Genomic DNA, 21,699 nt, shown 5'->3' with positions numbered 1-21,699 from the left:
AACCTCATTGGTATACAACTAAAATTAGTTTTTCATTGTAACTGTCAACCACATGGATTGACACAGAGACTTCAACAATGACTTGAGCATTGAAGTGATTGTAACCATGGCAGAGTACAGGATAAAGGTTTTCATCTGAGATCTGGACAACGAATAAGGATGACAGAATTGATGTCGTTGAGCTGTGGTGTTGGAGAAGATCATTGAACATCAAATGGACTTTCAAAAGGACAAACAAATATATCTTGTAGGAAATGCAGCTAGAGTGCTCTTTGGAGGCAAAGATGGTAAAGTTTTGCCTCACGTACTTTGGAGATGTTGCTAGGAGGGGCTATTCTTCAAAGAGGGCTTTGATGCTTAGAAAGGCAAAGGGTCTGTGAAGGAGAGGAAGGCCCCTAACCAGGTGGACTGACACAGTGACTGCTGCAATGGGCTCTAGTGTCTCAGGAAGCGTGACGATGGCACAGAACAGGACAGGGTTCAGATTTGTTGTTCATAGGTTTGCTCTGGGTCTTAATCAACTTAATGGCGCTTAACAACAACAGAGGCAAGCTTCTGATTCTTTGTTCATTGGGTCAATATGAGTTGTCTACTCCATGGCACCTAACAATGGTTATATTTGTAAAGTAGTTTATTTTTATCTTATTGACTAGTTTTCTAGTTGGTGACAAGATAAAATATCCCTTTCATTGAAAATGTTACTTGGCAAAGTTAAACATTATCTCCCACATCTATTTGTAAGCACCTTGAAGGTACTTCTTTATAATATTATATAAAGAAATAATATCTAGCAAATAAATGCATTCTGTCAGATATTAAGATAGATTGTACACATAAATCATCTTACTAAATAATTTCAAAATTTCTATGAATATACTGTTGCTGTGTACCCTCAAGTTGGAACCAACCTATAGCTGATCTGTCAGGTGGGTTTTAGAAGCAGTAAAACACATAAAAGAAAACTGCTCATCTTGCTTCAGAGAGGCTGATGAATTTGAAATGTGTGCCTGTGGGATTGCAGTGTATCTTCTTGTCATCAGAGCTCCTACGTGTGTGTATGTGGCATACCATGGCGTCAGGATCAACCCATAGCTGATCCTCTGGTGGGTTTTCAGAGGCAGTATCACAGCAACTATGATTTATCTCAGTACAGCAAACTGACAGACAGATGCTATACCTCTTAGAACAATGTTCTTCCCAAACACAATACCAGAGACTTCACACATGAGCTTCCAAACTAAAGACTTAGTCAGGGCCCATCTGACCTTTTTTTTTTTTTTGTTAGTTTTCTGTTTGCAAAGCTCTTTTCGGCTCAAGTGGCTTTTCTTTTTTCTTGATTTTTTTTTTAAACTTTACGTGAGTTCTTTGTTTTGTTTTTTGGGACCTTTTTTTTTTTTTTTGTTAGATTATTTTATGTTGATGTTGCTGTTTATACTGTAGAGGAGTCAGGATCGACCCACAGCTGACCCTTTGGTGGGTTTTCAGAGGCAGCTAATTGCACAAGAGGTGATTTCCCATCCTTCTCCTGCAGAGCAGCTGGTGGCTTCGAACTGTGTGCCTTCAGGATTGCAGTACAGCTTCCTGCCAGTAGACCAGCAGAGTTCCTAGACCATTTTTTTTAACTTAAAAAAAATTTTTTTTATGCAGGTTTATTTACAAAATTCATACGCATTGTTTTTCACACCAAATCTTTCTAGTTTGCTTCACCCATCTCTCTCCACCTGTTGAATTGTGTGACCCTGTGATTAACTACACCCAGCCCCACCCATTCTCACCACTCTGGCCCCACTTTCCCCCACTTTGGATCCTTATACTTGTTCTACAATAAAGCCTTATACAGCATTTGTCCTGATGGGACTGAGTTAGTTCACTCAGCATAATGCTCTCCAGTCTCTCCCAAGTCAGGTAGTAATATGCAAAATCATTGCTCCTGCATGCTGTGTAGTATTCCATCATGTGAATGTACCATAATTTCTCAGTCCATTTGATTTTGGTTCGAAATTTGGGCTGTTTCCATGTTCTTGCTATGGTGAGTAATACTGCTACGAACATTGGTGTACAAGTCCCCATTTGCACTTCAGTTCTCATTCTCTCAGGGTATATTCCAAGCAGTGAAATAGCTGGTCCATATGGAATTTCTATGTTCAGCCTTTGGAGGAAATACAAACTGCTTCCAGGGTTGTTGTCATGTGCCGTCGAGTTGTTTGCAACTCATAGCGACCCTATGTACAACAGCCCTAAACTCTGCTCTGTCCTGTGCCAATCACACTCTCTGACACTCCCATCCTGATTATCCCAGTCACTGAATCAATAGTTATACCATTTTACAATCCTACCAACAATGTATATGAGTTCCTATTTCTCCACATCCTTTCCAACATTTATTACTTGCTATCCTGTTAAACTTTGCCACTGCTACTGGAGTGAGATAGCATCTCATTGTAGTTTTGGCTTACATCTCTCTTATTGCCAGTGAGTTTGCACATTTCTTCATGGGTCTCTGGTGGACTTCTAAATATAAAGGCACACTCACCAGATACTGATTGACTTAAACAAGAGGCTTCCAGCCCACAGCTGATTGTTAATTCAATGCAGGTGACCAATCAGCTTACACACAGTTGTTAATGAAACAAAAAAAAAGATCCAACAGTTTACACTTGACGTTCAACTAAATCAAAAGAACCTACCTTCCAGAATCCAATTGCTTCACCTATAAGCCTCCAAACTGGAGACTTAATCAGGGCTCAACAAACTTGTAAATACAAAGGCCTGCCCACCAGGTCCCAGACAGTAGTACACTACTCCTCTTTTAATAAGATCAGAAAGTATTCCTTAGTATAGTTCATTAATTTATGACCTTAGCAGGAATTAAACTCTTATCTTTACAACTCATAGTCTAATGATATTTATTAAACTTTATCATAGCATTTTCACTTTTAGGAAACAAACTTTTCCCGAATGTTAATCAATAATGTATAAATTGAGTTAGCTAATGATCTGTAAGTTGTATTAATGATATTACAAAGTCTCCCATTGTTTTTATAATTCTCATTATATATTTTTATTATCATATACCCTGCATGATATGCTTTTGTTTGTCATTAATTTAGCTCTATGTACAAGAAACTAACAAAAGAAGCTCTTTTTAACAATGTTATCTGCTTCAGATTACACTGTTTGAGATTGCTAGTACAGTTAATCTAAAGAAATATCTTTATTTATACTGCCCTGAGCAACAAGTCTGTCTTCCAGGACTTCTGTAGCCTCATTGGAACATTGATTAGGAGATTGTTCCCAAATCAGCCTAAGATCTTTTCCCTGTAGAAATAAAACCTATGTGCTCTGGATTTGGATCAGGCTACCGTGCCTTATGAAAAAAAGATATTGTGCAACTCCTGATCTACTCAGACACCAGAGCACACTATTCTCTGGCAACCAATCCTTTACCCTTAAAATACTGAAAGATTAGTAATTAACTAGTAAAACCCCTCAACTATCAAGTAGATTTCCTCTTATGGTGAACCTGCACTAGGTTTCTGAGGTGATAAAATTTTAAGAGAGGAGAGAGCGCTCTTTTTCCTGTGGAGTAGCTGGAGAAAGTGAACCTTTTCTGAACCTTTCCATGCCACTATTACGCCACCAGGTCCTTTGAATAGATAATAACACATATTAAGTGAGCTGAAGAGAAGGAGACAAAAAGTTATTAATTTGCTCTGTAAACTTTTTTCCAAAACACAGTAATTTTAAGACACTGGATTTTGAGGGAGCTTATCAGCAGTAATTGCTAATTCAGAAATTGCCAATATCAATAGGACTCAAAGAATTCAACTTCCTCTAAAAAAAAAAGGCTGAAACTACAAACAGCAACAATGATAAAAGTGAAGCCAAATGACATTGAAAAATTCTTTAGAAAGAATTCTTTTCTTTTTTATTTTAACTAAATGGATAATTATAATACATACGCTACTTTTATAAAAGTCATTAAAACATTAGTAATTATAATTCTATCACATGTTAACGACTCTAGAGGATTATGAGAGGAAAGAGAAAGACGGAAAAGTGAAAGGAAATGTAAAAATCACATCTCAATTTCAAGAAACTTAATCTAAGTGGAACTGTGAAAGGCCCTGCCCATTTGAAGATACTTAAACATTTCTGCTTCAGTATTAGCAATTAATGCCATATAGATCCCTCAGAGCTATGGTCTTTCTTTTAACCTCAAAGTAAAAAGAAACATTGGACAGAGTCCTATTCTAATTTAGACTATACGGGAGGCTCAGGGTTCTATTAGTATATCTGATTTGTACAAATTATATGTGATTTGGTGGAGACATCCACAGAGAAGTATAATGTACTTAATGGAAGGGGCCCAGCTATGCATCATGATTCTCTCATGGAACTGAGTCTAAGTGGGGCTCATGAATGGGATTATTTTCATCCCTTAGTGACGTCAAGTGTTCAACAGAATACTGTGCAATGTACCTTATGAAAGATGAGGCAATCAAACACATGACTGTACTGCACACAACAGAAAATTTGCACACAAAAATTATTCTCAAGAAACAAATGGGCTAGGCATACAGATGTGTTAGTACTTACCTGTGCTCTCTGAATTGGTATCATTACACCTACCCATAGTGAAATCAGGAGGATTAAATGGACACTATATCAAGGAAAGCTAAAAAGAAATAAAAGTGACATTTGTTTGAGTTTGCATCTGAAGCGATGGAAAAATCATCTTATATTGTATGATTTGAATGTATGCTACTGAACTGAACTGACACTTTTACTAATTGAGGAATTGTGCCTTGGGCATTCTGCGCTAAAACCTGGACATGCTTTGGGTGATAGTCTTTGCCTTCCCCACTCTCCAACTAACTTCCCTAATGGGCCCCACTTTCAGTACCACAACGATAAGTAAAGTCTGTGAGTCAACAATGAATATCAAATGCAGTGATTGGCAGAAATAGATTCAACAGCATGGGGGGGAGGGGATGTGGCTGACCTAGAAGCTGTCTTTATACTGATATGGATATTGTTGATGGAGATAGTTCCCCTTTTTGAAGTGGGTACAATTTAGACTCAGTCACCCCCAGTTGTTCCTTTCTCAGGTACTTAACAACAACAAACAACAATGTATATAAAAATTATGCTTACAATTGATGGTGAAGAGATTGAGATCATTGACAGCTTTAGTTTGCTTGACTCTACAATCACCAGTCTTGGTACCATCAGGCAAGAAATTAAAAGGCAAATTGCACTGGGAAAGTCTGCTGTCAGAGAACTCTCCACAGTACTGAGGAGCAACGATGTCAGTCTAGAGACTAAGGTGCACCTGATACAGGCCATGGTCTTTGCCGTTACTTGCTATGCTTCAGAGACCTGGACAATGACTGGGGTGATAGAAGGAGAGTTGATGCCTTTGAGCTTTGGTGCTGGAGAAGAGTGTTGAATATACCATGGATTGCTAGGAGAACGAACAAGTTTGTCTTAGAGAAGCCGGGCTGCTCCTTGGAGGCAATGATTCTGAAGCTTCATCTGACATACTTTGGGCATGTTGCAAGGAGGTACCAGTCCTTAGAGAGGGCCATTATGCTTGGGAAGGTGGAGGGATGGTGCAGGAGAAAAAGACCTTTGATGAGATGGACTGATTCCATCACTGGGGTAATAGGGAATGGCGTGTTAGAGACAGTGAGATTGGCAAGGGATACAGCAGGGTTTAGGGCTATTGTACATAGGGTCACTATGAGTCACAAGCGACTTGACGGCATATAATAACAACAACAACATTTTACATATAAAATGTGTCCCATTTAGGTAATTCTTTCCCTATTTAAAACCTCTCCTAATGATATTATGCTTACATGTAATAGAACTTATTTACAGATATTTTATATATATGCATATATACAGCTTACTTACCATGGTCTTTTCAATCACTTGCTATGCATCTGAAAGTTGGACAATGGCTAAGGATGACACAGGAAAAAGAAAAGTCTTTGAGTAACTGTGTTGGTGAAAAATACTGAATGTTCCATGTTGTGCTGTGTACCATTGAGTTGGAACTGACCCATAGCTTACCCTCCAACAGGTTCTCAGAAGCAGTAATCACACAGGAAGAGAGTTCCCATCCTTCTCCCACTGTGTGCCTTAGGGATTGCATCACAGCTTCTTACCACTAGGCCACCAGAGTTCCTAGAGAGCTAAAAAAATAAACACAATGTCTTGGAGAAAGTGCAAATAGTGTGCTCCTAGTAGAAGAAGATAGTGAAGCTTTATCTCACACAGTTTGGGCATGTCATTAGGAAGGCTTATTTCTTGAAAAAGAATATAATGCTTGAAAAGGTGCAGTATCAGCATAAGAGAGGAAGTTCCTCGACCAAAAAGATTAACATAATGATTATAACAATGGACTCATGTATATCAGAGATGGTGAGGATCTTACTGGAAAGGTGGATTTCCAATCCATTGTTTGTAGAGTCACTATGAGTTATAGTCAACTTGATAGAACAACAAAAAAATAAATATACTTTATATTTACATGTGTGTTATATTCATTTCCGTTAATATGTTATAACATATGTAAACACAATAGCATTACAAGAGATTTTTAATGTCACAAATTACCAAAATGTGATAGAGACACAAACTGATATGTGTTATTAGAGAAATGATGCTGACAGATCTTCTCAACTCAGAGAAGCCACACACCTTCAACATATATAAAAAAATTACTTGCCAAGTGCAATAAAACTAAGACAATAAAATAAGTTAGGCATGGAGTAAAAGCATGGAGTCAAGAAGCATTAATTTCTCCCAAAAGACACTTACTTTAAAATGAAAATATAGATCATACAGATCAATTCCTGGTTTAGCCTTTCTTAAAAAGCAGGCTTGCTCTGGATTAAACTTCTGACATACAGTATTAAAAGACACCGTGTATCCATATATATTATCTCTCTTCTATGTTTCATATTGTTTTATTAAGTTTTTTTTACAGTTCGGGTTCTGGGTCCTTCATGAGTAATTTGTATTTTGTGAGGGTTTTTTAAGTACGTGATTAGCTGAGCAGATCTTTCAGAAAAAGAAAAACAAAGGAGATGGAGAAGAAAACAAGTAAAGTTTGTGTATAGAAAGAGAAGGGGAGAAGAGAAAGAAAAAATAAAGGTGGAACCTGTTTTTGGTGGTGACCTCCGCACAGGAACAAGTTTCTGCAAAGGATTTCCCTCATTCCGCTCCCACACACAGAAACAAGTGTGAGGTAGAAAGCACCAATTTCTGCTTCATGGAATTCAGATGACGGAGATGCTACAGCATCGCTATGATGTCTCGGCACGCACTAACAGTTGTTTTGTATGCTAGTTGCTCCACTGGCCAATGTTAGTCTACAAGAAAAACCTCAGCAGGGCTTATAGAGATAAGTATACCCATAAAAGGACTACGAAGTATCCCAGATGAAGATGATTAGGAAATATCTCAATATATGCATTTGTTGTTATTGTGTACCGTCAAGTTGGAACCGACCCACAGCTGACTCTCTGGTGTGTTTTCAGAGGCATGGAAGGAGAATGCCCATCTTTCTTCTGCAGAGCACCTGGTGGCCTCCAACCATATGCCTTCGGGATTGCAGTGCAGCTTTTTTACCACTAGGCCACAGAAGAGCAAGAGTAGGGAATCAGTGGGAGCAAGAGAGAAAGCACATTAGAGTGAGAGAGAGGAAAAAGAAGACATAATTTAAATTGACCCAAACCAACCAAATCAGGAGGCACAGTGAAATTTTTCAGGACTGTAAATTCATGAAAATTATTTCGGAGCTAGAAAATTGACTCGCGTGTTTGTGTAAATGCTCTGAATTTATTTTTCTTAATCAAATCTTCTTTTCTTGCCTTCCTTCTTTGCTGTGCCCTATTAGTGACATTTACCGGAGTATTTACTCCAAACTGCTTCTGAGACACGGGTTGGTAAAAAAATCAATTCCATTCAGTCAATCATATTTCAAGTCACTGACTAGCACATGTTATCTCAGTAATAGGGTGGGCTATCTTCTTCAGAAAGAGATGAGGTTGAAGGCTTGGGAGGAGATAAGAACCGCTAATGCACTGCAGTATTTAAACAAATCAATGTACCACTCTACCTTGAAAGCCACCAAACAAACTATTGATACCCAGCAGGCCAAGCACTTAAGACAGCTCCAGGCAGCTACCAGGCCAGTCATTTATTTCCATTCTAGATACCTTTGGAGGATAGTTAGCAACAGGGAAGCATTAAGACAACACGAGGGATAGATTCACATCTGTCTAGGAAGCAGCGAGAACTTATCTGTTTGCAACAGCAGAGAGCTGCTGAGAATTTCACTTCTGCTGATGGCATTACCCTCACCAGATTGACTGTAAACATCATTGCCAAAGGGCTTGTTTCAGCTTTGTCTGTCTCCATGGGAAAACTTTTCTTTTTCCCTGAAGACAACTAGTAGGCATTGATTTTGCATTCCAAGTTCAGCCCATGCTTTTCCAAGTCATTTGTTCTTCCCTCCATGAAAAATGGCATGCCAGAGAAAACAAACTTTATAAGACATGCCAGAGAGTGACAGACAAACAACCCTTTAATACCATCCTACAGCCGTATTTCAATGTACTTTAAGCAAATTATTTTTTTTTCTTCCTCAAAAGATAAATGTTTTGGGTAAATAGTCAACCAAATCTCTGTTTTCCTCTTTGCCTTCAAAGCATGTTGTCAAGCCTGGTAAATTTTTTAGCAGCTGTCAGAGTAAATTTATTACCAGAGATGTCTACATTCTTATGCAACACAGAAGGGAAAGTCTGAGGGATGGGCTGTATTTCAGCTTTTTGAAGACCAAATGTCCAACATGATTACAATACAAAAATAGAGTTGGCAATATGAAATCTCCAACTGCCATCTATTATGTGGTAATGAATAAAAGCAGATTGTGCTAAATTGCAGCACTTAAAACTTCCCTTTAGCCATATAGCCAAAAAGTGAAGACAGAGATGAACTAGCTCGTCTGGAATTACAGACACATACTTTTGAAGATTAAGCACAAAGAGACTATAATTTAGAAAAAAAGAAAATACTTGCCACATAAGACACTTGCCACAGAACATAATTTGAAAACTGAATGAGAGAGAGAGAGAGACAATAGTTTCTACGCTTTAATTGGTGGGCGGGGAAGAAGTGAAAATAATAGAATGATTATACGGGATAAAAATGCTCTGTATTTGCATGGTGGATATTAATATCTGCTTTGTTTAGGATCTCCCCTGTTATTATTGAGATTGATGCTTTAGAAGCTTAGGGCGTAATCAGGACATGGAGGAAAGATAGCAAGTATGTAAAAAATTATGCAATAAAGATTCCATGTTCCAAATGACTTGGAACAAGACAATTTGGCGCATCTCAAAGTGAAACATAACATGGACCACACATATAAACATAGACAGTCGTTACGTGTTTGTGTATGTTGTTGTTATTAAGTGTCGTAGAGTCAAGGACAACTCACAGAGACCTTTTGAACTCCGTTCTCTCCTGGGCCTCCCCTGTTACCTCTGACACACTTGAGCTCATTGCTTCAGTCACTGTGTCAATCCATCTTGTTGAAGATCTTCCTCTCTTTGAACAAGCCTCCACCTTTACAAGGGTGACGTCGCTTTCCAAGGAATATCCTCTCCTATGAACATGCTAGCACAAAATATGTGAGACAAAGATTCCCGATCGTTGCCTTCAAAGAGCACTCTGACTGCATGTTTTCCAAGACATATCTTTTTGGGTTTTTTGACAGCCCTTGGAATATTCAGTACTCTTCTCTAACACCACAGCTCAAAGACATCAATTCTTCTGTTCTCTTTATTCATTGCCCAGCTCACTGATGCATAGCAAGTGACTGAAAAGACCATAATCTGAACAAGGTACACTTCAGTCTTCAAACTGACATCACTGCTTCTCAGTAATTTGAAGAGGTCCCTGACAGTGGACATGCCCAATATAATGTCTCCTGAGCACCTCGTTACTGGTACCAAGGATGTTGATTGTGGATGAAAGGAAAATTAAACCATGGACAATTTCAGTCTTTTCTCCATTTATCATGATGTCGCTTATTGGTCAGCAGAAAGGATTTTTGTCATCTTGATATTGAAATATGATCCATAGTGAAAGCTTTTGATCCTTTGAAACAAACACTTCAGGTACTCCTCACATTTAGCAAGAAAGGTTGTGTCATCTGCATAACTCAGGCTGCTGATGGACCTTTCTCGAATCTTAATGCCACATTCCTCTTCATAGAGGCCAACTTCTCCAATGGTTTGCTCATCATACAGATTGAATAGATAGAGAGTAAGAACACAACCAGGGCACACACATTCCTTGATTTGAAATCAGGCAATGTTTCTCTTGCTCTGGTCACACAGAGGCTTCTTGCTCTTCTTGGTAGGTTTTGTATAAACATAATTAAGTGTTCTGGGATTCCCATTCTTTTCATTGTTAGCCACAGTTTGTTATGATCCACAAAATCAAATACCTTTGTATCATTAATAAAATACAAAGGGATTCTCCCAATATTCTCTCCTTTTAGATAGAATTCATCTAACATCAACAATGATATTCTTGGTGCCATAACGTCTTCTGAACACAGCTTGAACTTCTTCCAGTTCTCTATCAATGTGATGTTCTAGCCTTTTTTTGATAACTGTATAACTGCCTCAAATCTGTATCTCAGGTAGATAGAGTATTTATGAAAATGTATCGTGCTTGGGAGGGTGGAGGGCAGGCACAGGCGGGAAAGACCCTCTATGAGGTGGATTGATTCAGTGACTGGGGTAATTGGGATGAGTGTGTCGGAGGCAGTACGATTGGCACAGGACAGAGCAGGATTTAGGGCTGTTGTACACAGGGTTGCTATGAGTCGCAAGTGACTCGACGGCACATTATAACAACAACAACAACAACAACAGGTTTATTGAACAGAAACATTGCCAGCAAAACCCACAGCGTTCCTGAATTCCCTCTGGATGTTTAGATAATATTTGCTGTGCCTTAGTTTTCTTCCTCATTTTGTAATGGGAAAGTTATAATGCTAACTAGAAGGAGTGATCATAAGGATTACATGAATTAAATGAGTAAGTTAAGAGAACAGTGTCGAGCACTTAGTCAAATCTTGGTAAATTATATGATCACGAGTTGACATGCTGTTTCCAGTAATCATATTGCAACTTGAAGGAGTGGCTATGGAACTGAGTTTTAAACTGTGGTTTTTCTTTTGTATTCCAAATATGAGAACCTTAAGTGTCGTATCTACGATATCTGATTAAGCAAGAGGCATGAAATTCGAGCCAATCACTTTGCCTGTCACAGAGTCCAAAAACACGAAAGAAAAACGACATTGGGCATTTCAAGCAATAGCTTAATTACAGGGATAATTTAGTTGGTTAAACAAATGTTGGGGGACTGAAAGAAGTGAAAAGGAAACATGATGATAACACAAGCAGTAACTTCAGGCAGGAGGCAGCTCCAGCCTCCACCACCATTAACTTCAGCCTTGCAAAAGTAAACAGCAGGGAGAGTGCAGAATTGTCAGAACCGAGTTACTTGGAGAAGAATCGATACAAAGCTTTCAGAGAGAAGTAGCCTCATGAAACTGGAATGTGAGCCTCTGAGATAGGAGCACTAACTAGCTGGTGCTGTGACACCTTAGGGGGCCCAACACGCCTGATTCTAGACATGCCAAAAGAGGAACTGGAACAATTTGCTGTTGGTTAGGTGAACAGGTGTTACCAAGGAGATACTGATAGAAGCAGGAAGCAATTATGAAGGAGAGAGTTCCCTCTTTCTCTCTAGCCTTGCATCGCCCTTTATTGGCTGAAACGAACAGGACTCCAGCAGGCCAAGGAGAAATCACATTTGCTTCATCCAGCGATCAAACAAAGTAGAGAAGGGTGCCTGTGATGCTAAGGGATATCAGGGCTCAAGATTTAATGGCCAGAACCACATAGCAATGTCATCTGGGCAAGTTGTATACTCTCCTCTCAGTTTCTGCCTCTGCTCAATGAGCCTGATAAAACTTGATCCATTTCATTCAGCTGGGTTTTGAGAAGTTCAAATGGCATCATTATCTTCACGCCTTTGACAATTGCTTTGTAAACAAGTTAATGTTGCTTTTGTTAGGCATTATTGAGTTGGCTTAGACTCACAGTGACCCCTCTGCACAGCAATATGAGACACTGACTACTTCCACACCATCTTCTCAATGGCCACTGGGCTTAAACCCACTGCTGCAGCTACTGTGTCAGTCCATTCCACTGAAGAGCTTCTTTTTCTTTATAATACTCATCTCCCCCTACTTCCACATGCTTATCATATTATTTCTGGGACCATGTAATTCAGGGATTAGCATACTATTTCCTTCAGGATTGATTGCCTAACTAGTTTTCACCTTGCAAGCTTCTGGTCTTATGTGGGTTGGTTTCTCCCCTGCCCCTTGAAGAAACTTAACTCTTGAAGTAGGCATTATTCTATATTTCCATTACATCATGTGTGTACTTCAACATTGTCATTTACAGCATGACATTAAGATTACTAATTTATATATATATTTTTTATTATTATTAATTTTAATGAACTTTTTGCAGAGATTTTTAATTTCCGTTCATTCATTGTTGCACTTTACTCCCTGCCCACCCCTCACCCCCAGTTCACTCTTCTCTTTGAAAAGTAAAAGAAAAATTCTTTCATTGGTATGCACTCCCCCCACCCCACCCCCACCCCCTGAGTACACTCCACTATGCAACCTTCATTCTGGACTCTTGTTAATATTATTCTTTTTTTTAGTAAATGTGTCTCTTCCTTAGACATTGACTATCTGGAGTATATTTTCCAGTCAAATAACACAATCACTGATGCATTGTGAATGTTGTTGTTGTTAAGTACCATTGAGTCATAGTCAACTCATAGTGACCCTATGAATGAAAGTCCTCAACACTTGTGTGACTTTCATCCTCTCTCCAGGTTCATAAGATTTCCGGAGGCAAGCTATTAGAGAATTGGATGCCACTCCTGCTTCCAGGCTTGTTTTAATTGGGGAGCTCTACCAAGCACTGTCCACCATGAGTAACCATTAACACATTTGACACCACATCAGTGTCACAGTGTTCAGCTTCTCAGCAACCAAGTTACTGCTGAACGGCAAGTAGACACACCATGGCTATATGACCTAGAAGAATGTTTGAACAAAAACAATGAAAAACAGATGTGAGGGCTGCGGATTAAAAGGCACCCACCCACCTTTGCCTTGGTAGTTTCACTCTCTGTCGACCAGGCCAACTGATCACTCTCTGCGTTGATGTTATTGTTGTTAAGTGCCATCGAGTTATAGGCGATTCATAGAGACCCTATAAATGCAAGTCCTCAACACTTGTGTGACTTTTATCCTTTCTCCAGGCTCATAGGGTTTCTGGAGGCAAGCTATTAAGATGAAATATGTATGGAAAAGGCAAATGAAATGATACTCTTTTACTATGCCGAGTCAAGATTCTGGAATGAGTAGTTACCAGAAGAAATTCATCATCCAGTTGAACTTTAAAACAAAATAGAAATACTATGTATTTCAAATGATAGACAAAATTGTGGAGAATGGAAATTCCAGAATACCTAATTGTGTTCATCTACAACCTATACATAGACAAAGACGTAGCTGTTTGAACATAATCGAGGGATACTATATGGTTTAAAATCTGGGAAAGAAGTTGTGTATCCTTTTGTTATACATATACAACCTGTATGTTGAACTAATAATCCAAAGTTGGATTATATGAAGAAGGAAGTGGCATGAAGATGAGAGTATGTGGTGCTATATAGATTGATTGCTCAAGATGATATTTTCTATATTTTCTTAGTCATTGGCTTTACTTTTAAACATATGACTGAGCAAAACTATGCTAATAATGTGAATAAGTTAAATACCTCCTTTGGGGTTGTTAGTGTTGCTGGAAGTGTGTGTCATTATTCTAATGACTAGAATAATCAGCCTTGTCATCCAACTAGGCTGAAACTAAGTAAGTTTGGAGGCAGAAAACTAGAATTTTCCTACCGCCAAGAAAGAACTAGAGAGTGCAGCTCATGTCTTTTGGGGCCAAAGGTTCCTTGAGGAGACAGAAACAGACTGAGACTGAGATACAGAAGAAGAAGGAAAAGAAAAGCTGTTGGAAAACCAAAGACCAAAGTGAGACAGAGCTGAGCGGGTGCTTCCATGCCATGAAGGCAGAGCTGAAGGTGGGCTAATCGGCAGTACTAAAAGAACCTTGTAACACTGACACAATGTCGTGAAACTGTTAAGTCAGAGGATCTGTGGGTCTGCGTGCTCACCTGAGAAACTGAACTGACTGGCGAAATGAATGCTTTGTCCTGTCTGAATTGCAACCTGTTAACTTCTCTAATAAGCCCTATTATTGTGAGTTTTGTCCATGTCTTCTGTGTGACAATTCTAACAGATTATCAGACCCAGTAGTAGAGGAGCAAGAGCCCTGGAGGGACCGTTGGTATTAGATTTGACAGAAGCGGGTGCAGGTAGTGCAGATGCATGCCTCACTTCACAGAAATTGGAGGGGTTTTAATTAATATTTTTTTATTATTTGTATACATTGTGCTTCATGCATGTATGTTTTATATTATCTTTCATTTACATTATATTTAGTTCACGTGTATTGTGAGGTTTTCTTTTAAAAAAATTATTATTTTGTGTGTGTGTGTACCGTCAAATCGAATCTGACTGGTACAGGATGAGATTGTTCCTTCTTCTCCAGCAGAGCATCTGGTGGATTCAAACCGCGCGCCTCTGAGATTGCAGTGCAACTTCTTGAGAGGTTTTCTTCTTAACTAATAACTACATTTGTGATAACTAGGTACTTCAAGCCTTGGGCCTTAATATCCCCATGTTAAATAGCCAGTTTCAGGTTTACCCATCCCTACCAACCCAGTACTCTGATGGAACAAGCATAACCTTTCTGCTGAAGAATCCTCTGTTGAACTTGGAAACTTCGAGCATCTGCATCCACAGGTACAGTTCAATCCAGAGCAAGCTTGTAGCAATCAACCTTAGCTCACAGCATGGATCGTCTTCTCTCCATCTAGTTGGGTTCTGGTCAACTCATCGCCAGGCATCTGTGTCTAGGTTCAAAGGGCCATCATCCGCAAACTAAAGAGCTCGTCCACACTTGTGCCTGGAATCCGGATCTGTTGGTCCCTTCACTCAGCCCTAGCCCCTACACAGAGCCTAGTCGACAAGCCTGGGATCTTCATGACCCTCTGCTCCTCAAGCCCACAAGCCTTCCCTGTTCCTCCATACATCTGTGCATGCTAGGTGGACAGTGCTAAAGGGGCTGTGAAGGTTGTTGATGGGAATTAGTCCTTCTGTGGAGTTAGTGGAGGTCAGATGGCAATGCTTTCATGCCTGCTGTACTCTTTCACAGAGGAAGACTCAATAACAACCTTCAATATGCAGATGAGACAACTATGCTTGCAGAGAATGAAGTAGACTTGAAAAATCTAAAGGTTAAAGACTGTAGCCTTTGGCATACCTCAAAATCAAGATAGAAGTCTTCACAACTGGACCAATCCACAGCTTTGTGACACGGAGAAGAGTGTGAAAGAGCAAAGGTATCACTTTGAGGTCTAAGGTGCATGTCACCCAAGTCAAAGACACAGTAATAGTGGGCATAGTCTAATGGTAATTAATTTTATAGAATACAATGTTTGGGAATGATTGTATGAAACACAATGTCAATGAAGGAAAGTGTGCAGGGAGATCTGCATAAAAAAAGTACACTTATTAAAAAAAAGTTGGAAAGTGAATAAGGAAGACTGCAGATGAATCGATGCCTTTGAATTGTAATATTGACAAAGAGCATTGAATGTAACACAGACTGGCAGAAGGACAAACTAATCAGCCTTGGAAAAATAGCCAGAATGATCATAAGAAGTCAGGATGGTGAGATGACTCAGGAAAAAGTATTTTGGTCTTGCTATCAGGGGGAGTGAGTCTTGGACATCATGTTTGATTAAGTAAACAAAAGGGAAAAATTCAGCAAGTTGTGTACACACAGTGAAGGCAGCAATGGGCTCCGATTCGGCAGAGATGGAGAGGATGACTCAGAACCAGGAGGCGCTTTGGTATTTTACACAGAATTACTCTAAGTTGGAGGCAACTCGCTGGGCACCTGACAACAGATTACCTAACAAAAGCAAAAGAAGGGAGTGGAAGCGCATAATGAGTTGGGAAGCACACTTCTTCCAGAAGTTTCAGCTTTACTGTCAACAATCATTAAGGAGAGAAAGGTCTTGGGAGTTAATCCATACATTTATAAGGCATGTAGGTTGTTGATGCTAATGATTTTCTAATTAACATCATTCTCTCTCTCTCTCTTTTTTTTTCCTTTCAGGATTACACACATTACAACTACCCAATAACCTTGAGCATCACCAGTTTGCTAATGCAAGAGAAGGCGTGGTTTATTGAGCCGTATTTGCTGGAGCAGACAATCCCCTAGGTGACGGGGTAATTATGACTGCTCTCCGCTCTCCTATTCCGCAGCTTCTCTCAAAAGAAGCCGACAGAGAAGCCCCCTGCTCTAGGCAGCTTTTATCAGTCCCTTTATGGAAATGACTTTCTTTCTCTGGTATACTCAAAAAAAGAAATTTCTATACTAAAGGTGATCATGAAGAAAGAGTGAATGTAAAAAATTAAGTTTAGTAATTACTTAACTGTGCAGACACTGTGTGTGTGTATTTAAAAACAAAGCCAAACTTTTCCCCCCACCCCCTAGCAGATTTTGAATCTGTGATCCTGGAGGACAGAGTTGAACTGCCTGGGAGAGGTCCCAGGGCTGGAATCTTTATGGAAACAGACTGCCGCTTCTTTTTTCTCAAGTAGCAGCTAGTGAGTTTAGACTGCTGGTGTTTCGATCAACAGCTGGGATCTTAATCACAGTGCCATGAGGGCTCTTCTACATTTGTTACTGCATATATTCTTCGCAGCAGTTCGATGTTATAAATATGCTGTGTCCATTGTAAAGAAGGAGAATGGAGGTTTAAAAAAATCAGAGCCCAAAATAAGTAAAAATGAACACTTTGATAACACAAATAATAACTGTAGCAGACAGCTATCACCTTCCTAAAATTAGAACAAATGGACCAATTTTGAGAGGCACAATCACATATACATTTATTGGGAAGAACCTTGACAAGTTTGTTTGAAGAACTTTGTGAAAATATCAATTTCGAAGCCTCTTAAACCTAATGTTAATTCTGTCAGATCTATCACCTTAGCATTGCTAGATCTAGAGGCAGTTGCCATCTCTAGACGTCAAGATCATTATCATTATAACATAGAGGCTCATGCTGCAACATTTTATGTTGTATATTTAGCAAACATTACAGATAAGACTTTGGAAAAGTCCCTCTTGTAAATTCATCCATGAGTACAATACTTCATGTGGTGGTTGTGAGATTTAAAGAAGAAAAATGGAATTAAGCACTTTGCAGGGTGCTAGGCTTCAAGAAGATATGGTGCTCAGACGGAATCTGCTGGGAAGTTTTCCCTTACTACATTGAGCTTGGTATCTCAGAAATACTATTCTACTCAAGCTATTCCATTTACAAATCACCTCATTCTTATATGTTTTAGCATGATGTAAAGGTAGAACTAGGGACCAAGTCCAAGAAGAACAGCATGTCCAGAGGGCTGAATCCCTTAGTTGAAACATGCTAATCAATATCCCCATCAATTCCTGGGATCTCATTTTTGCCAATACCTTCAGTGCAGCTCAAACTTCTTCCTTGATCACCATTGCCTCTTGATCATATGGCACTTCCTGAAATATTTCAATATTGGGCATTTCTTTTTTGGTACAGTGATTCTGTATATTCCTTCCATGTACTTATTTTAAAAATATTTTTAAAAATATTTTTGTTGATTTTCACATAACACCTTAACAGTATATTTTATGCATATACATTGTTTTATGCAATCTTTCATTTATATTGTATTTCATACAATCATTTCTATACATTCTATTTTACATTACTTTTTACACTAGTTAATTTACAAAATTCAAATACATTGTTTTTTCACATGAGATCCTTCCCATTTCCCTCACCCCCTCACCCGTCAAACTGTATGAACCCAAGATTAATCTCTCCCCCTGCATATTCTCACCCTTCTGCTTCTACCCTCCCCCCTTTGGATCCTCATACTCATTCTACAATAATGGTTTTATGCAGTATTTGTCCTTATAGGACTGAGTTAGTTCACTCTCAAGATTTTTCGCATAGCATCTCTCAGTATTGCAAATCAAGGATTGAATTTGTTTTTCAGTTCTTTTAATTTGAGAAATGTCAAGTGAGCTCTTCACTTTTTATTCTCCAATTTCAGTTCTTTGTGCATTTCATTATAATATTTTGACTTGTTTTCTCAAGCTGCCCTTTCATACCTTCTGTTCTGCTCTTTTACTTCACTATCTCTCTTTGTTTTGACTTCTTAATAGTCTCGTGCAATTTTTAGGCTATTTTGGTTTTTTCCTTTTTCTACTGTCTTTATAACAACAGTTAGTAGTAAAAGAAATCAAATGACATTGAATTGGGAAAGTCTACTACAAAAGGCCTTAAAAGGTTTGAAAAGCTATCACTTTAATAACTAACATTAGCCCGACTCAGGTCAGATTATCTTTTTTTAATATTATTTTATTAATGTTTGTGTGTGTACCATCAAATCGGATCTGACTGGTACAGGAAGACATTGCCCCCCATCTTCAGCAGAGCATCTGGTAGATTTGAACCATGTACCTCTGGGATTGCAATGCAGCTTCTTGCCCCCAGGCAACCAGAGCTCCCTCAAACCATATTATTTTTAATTACCTCCAATGAATGTGAAAGCTGGACATTGAATCAAGAAGACTGAAATAAAATGCACACCTTTGAATTATGATGTTAGTGAAAAATGTTAAAGATCCCAGGATTTCCAGAAGAACAAACAAATCTGTCTTAAAAGAAATATTACCAAAATGCTTGTAAGTGAGGATTACAAAACTTTCTTTCACCTATTTTGGACATGTTACCAAGAGGGAGAACAGTGCTTGAACAAGGCCATTGGCTTAGGACAAATTTTCTAGTGAAGCAAAACAAGTTGAGCTCATCTACAAACAGATCCATGTTGGAGAAAGTGCATCCAGAGTGCTCCTTGGAGGCAAAGATGATGAAACTTTATCTCACATACTTTGGGCACGTTGCTGGGAGAGGTTATTCACAGGATAGGATAGGGTTCAGACCTATTAGTCACTAAGAATATTGGTCGCTAAGGATCATACACAACTTGATGCCACCTACTAACAACAATAGCAGCAGATATATATCTAACTCATGCATGTGTATGTATTTGTTATATACTGCCATATTGAAAAGCCCTGGTGGCATATTGTATTATATGCTACACTGCTAACTGGGAGACTCGTGGTTCAAATCCATCAGCTGCAACAGAGACAACGATGGCCAACAGAGACAACGATGGTCAGTCTCCTCCCATAAATATTTATAGCCTCAGAAATCCAAGGAAGGGTCACTGTGAGTTAGAATGGACTCAATGGCAGTCGGTAAACATCATTATATGAGTTTCAGTTGTTTTACATCTTTGCTAACAGTTGGTATTTTCTTTATTAATAATTTTGCCATCTAATGGCTTGCAGTAGTATTTTATTATAGTTTTAATTTGCCTTTCCCGGATAGCTAATAATATTGAGCATCTTATATATACTGTATAGCATATATTATTTTTATAGCAATTGATAGGAGAGCGAAATTAAGTTTCACGAACCTAAAGAACACATCAACTTCCTTGTGATTGTTCACAATTAATTTGTAACTCAGCACGAACAATAAAATTTTGATTTATCATGTATTAAAGTACTGTTATTTGAAATGTGTTCAAATGAGAATGATTGTGATGCAAAGGAATTTAATAAGAAAATATATTAAATAATGTTGAATTACGACACATGAGAAATAATCTTTGCATACAATTGTTTTCAGATATTGAAAACTGAAATCTTTATATTTTAAAGACTTTTGGATCATAAATTTTCTACCATAAATTCATTTTTTCTCACCATTTATGTATATATAAGAGAGTTCTAGTGGTACAGTCTGTGGGAAATTGTAATACTAACCCATGGGCTGTTTAAATCGTTGGCTTTTTGACTCTATAAGTGGCTCTGGAAAAGGTAGGCAATCTCATTCCTTATAATTTACAGCCTCAGAAAGCATGTTGGAGTGTCAGGTCTGAGTTGGTTTTGACTCGGTGGCAATAAGCTTTGAGATCAGATATATTTATTTATTTTTCTAGCAACAAATCCCAAACCTACTGCCTGGAATTAAATTCTGTCTCATGTTGCTCTAACTACAGTCCAGAGTGACTCTATGGACAGGAGTTCGAATCCCATAATCTCCATCTTGTTGAAGCCCATCATTGCAGTCACTGTGTCTATCCATCACATTGATGATTTTCCTCTCTTTCATTGACCCTCTACTTTTCCAAGCATGATGTCTTATTCCAGGACTGGTGTATCCTGAAAACACGCCCAATGTATGTAATATGGAGTCGCACCATCCTTCAAGAAACACTCTGCTTGGACCTCATCTAATACAATGTCTTTTATTTTGGAAGTCCATAGGATTTCAATAATCTTTGTCAACACTAGCAATTCAAGAGCATCAATCCTTTGTTCTTCATTATACATTGTTTGGAGTTTGCATTCCAAAGAAGTAATTGAAAATACTGGCGTGTGGCACCAGAGTTGAAGCACTAGGAGCCGTTGCAGCGGGGACCGTGTTGCAGCCAAACATCTTGCTCACTGGTCCACCAGGGGTTGGAAATCCACACTAGGCAAAGAGCTTGCCTCAAGATCAGGACTGAAAGACATCAATGTGGGTGATTTAGCTAAAGAAGGGCAGTTATATGATGGCTATGATGAATATGATTGTCCCATCTTAGATGAAGATAGAGTACTGGATGAATTAGAAAACCAAATGAAAGAAGGTGGAATTATTGTTGATTACCATGGTTGTGATTTTTTTCCCCCAAATGCTGGTTTCATCTAGTTTTTGTGCTGAGAACACATAGCTGTATTGTAAAAAAGACTGGAAACAAGAGATTATAACCAAAAGAAACTTCAAAATAATATTCAGTGTGAAATTCTCCAGATTCTTTATGAAGAAGCCATGGCATCCTACAAGGAAGAAATAGTACTCCAGCTGGCTAGCAATAAACCAGAAGGTCTAGATAATAATGAAAATCAGATCTTGAAACGGATTGAACAATGGCAGAAAGACAACAGTGTTTCACTGACCATAACAGACATGCTTACTGATAGCTCTTTGCCCACATCATAAAATTACACATTTATCAGTATTTCATATTAAAATTGTATCCCAAAGCTAAAAAAAAAAAAAAACAAAAACAAAACAACCATGGTGTGGTCCAGCATAGTAGTAAACTGAATCACTGAATCATTGCTTGTCAGCACTATATAGAAGCCCTTACTAGAAGTTTTAGGCACTGTAACATGTATTTTAAGTTCTTAAATGCTGCTGTTGTGAACTGATTGCTGTTATTGTTATTTGCTGGGGTGGTGACGCTATGAACAACAA

General features: G+C 38.6%; 1 pseudogene; it reads left to right on the top strand.

The window, feature by feature from the left end:
- The window catches only part of LOC102866892, a 64,496-nt pseudogene extending 43,055 nt beyond the window's left edge, over window positions 1-21,441 (top strand).
- Window positions 21,442-21,699: the final 258 nt, after the last annotated feature.

Source organism: Elephantulus edwardii, unplaced genomic scaffold (genome assembly GCF_000299155.1).
Source record: "Elephantulus edwardii isolate Elephantulus edwardi_28Jun2011 unplaced genomic scaffold, EleEdw1.0 scaffold00077, whole genome shotgun sequence".
In the NCBI taxonomy this organism is placed as follows: domain Eukaryota; kingdom Metazoa; phylum Chordata; class Mammalia; order Macroscelidea; family Macroscelididae; genus Elephantulus; species Elephantulus edwardii.
Note: the sequence above shows the minus strand (reverse complement) of the source record. Positions and strands in the feature narration are given on the sequence as shown.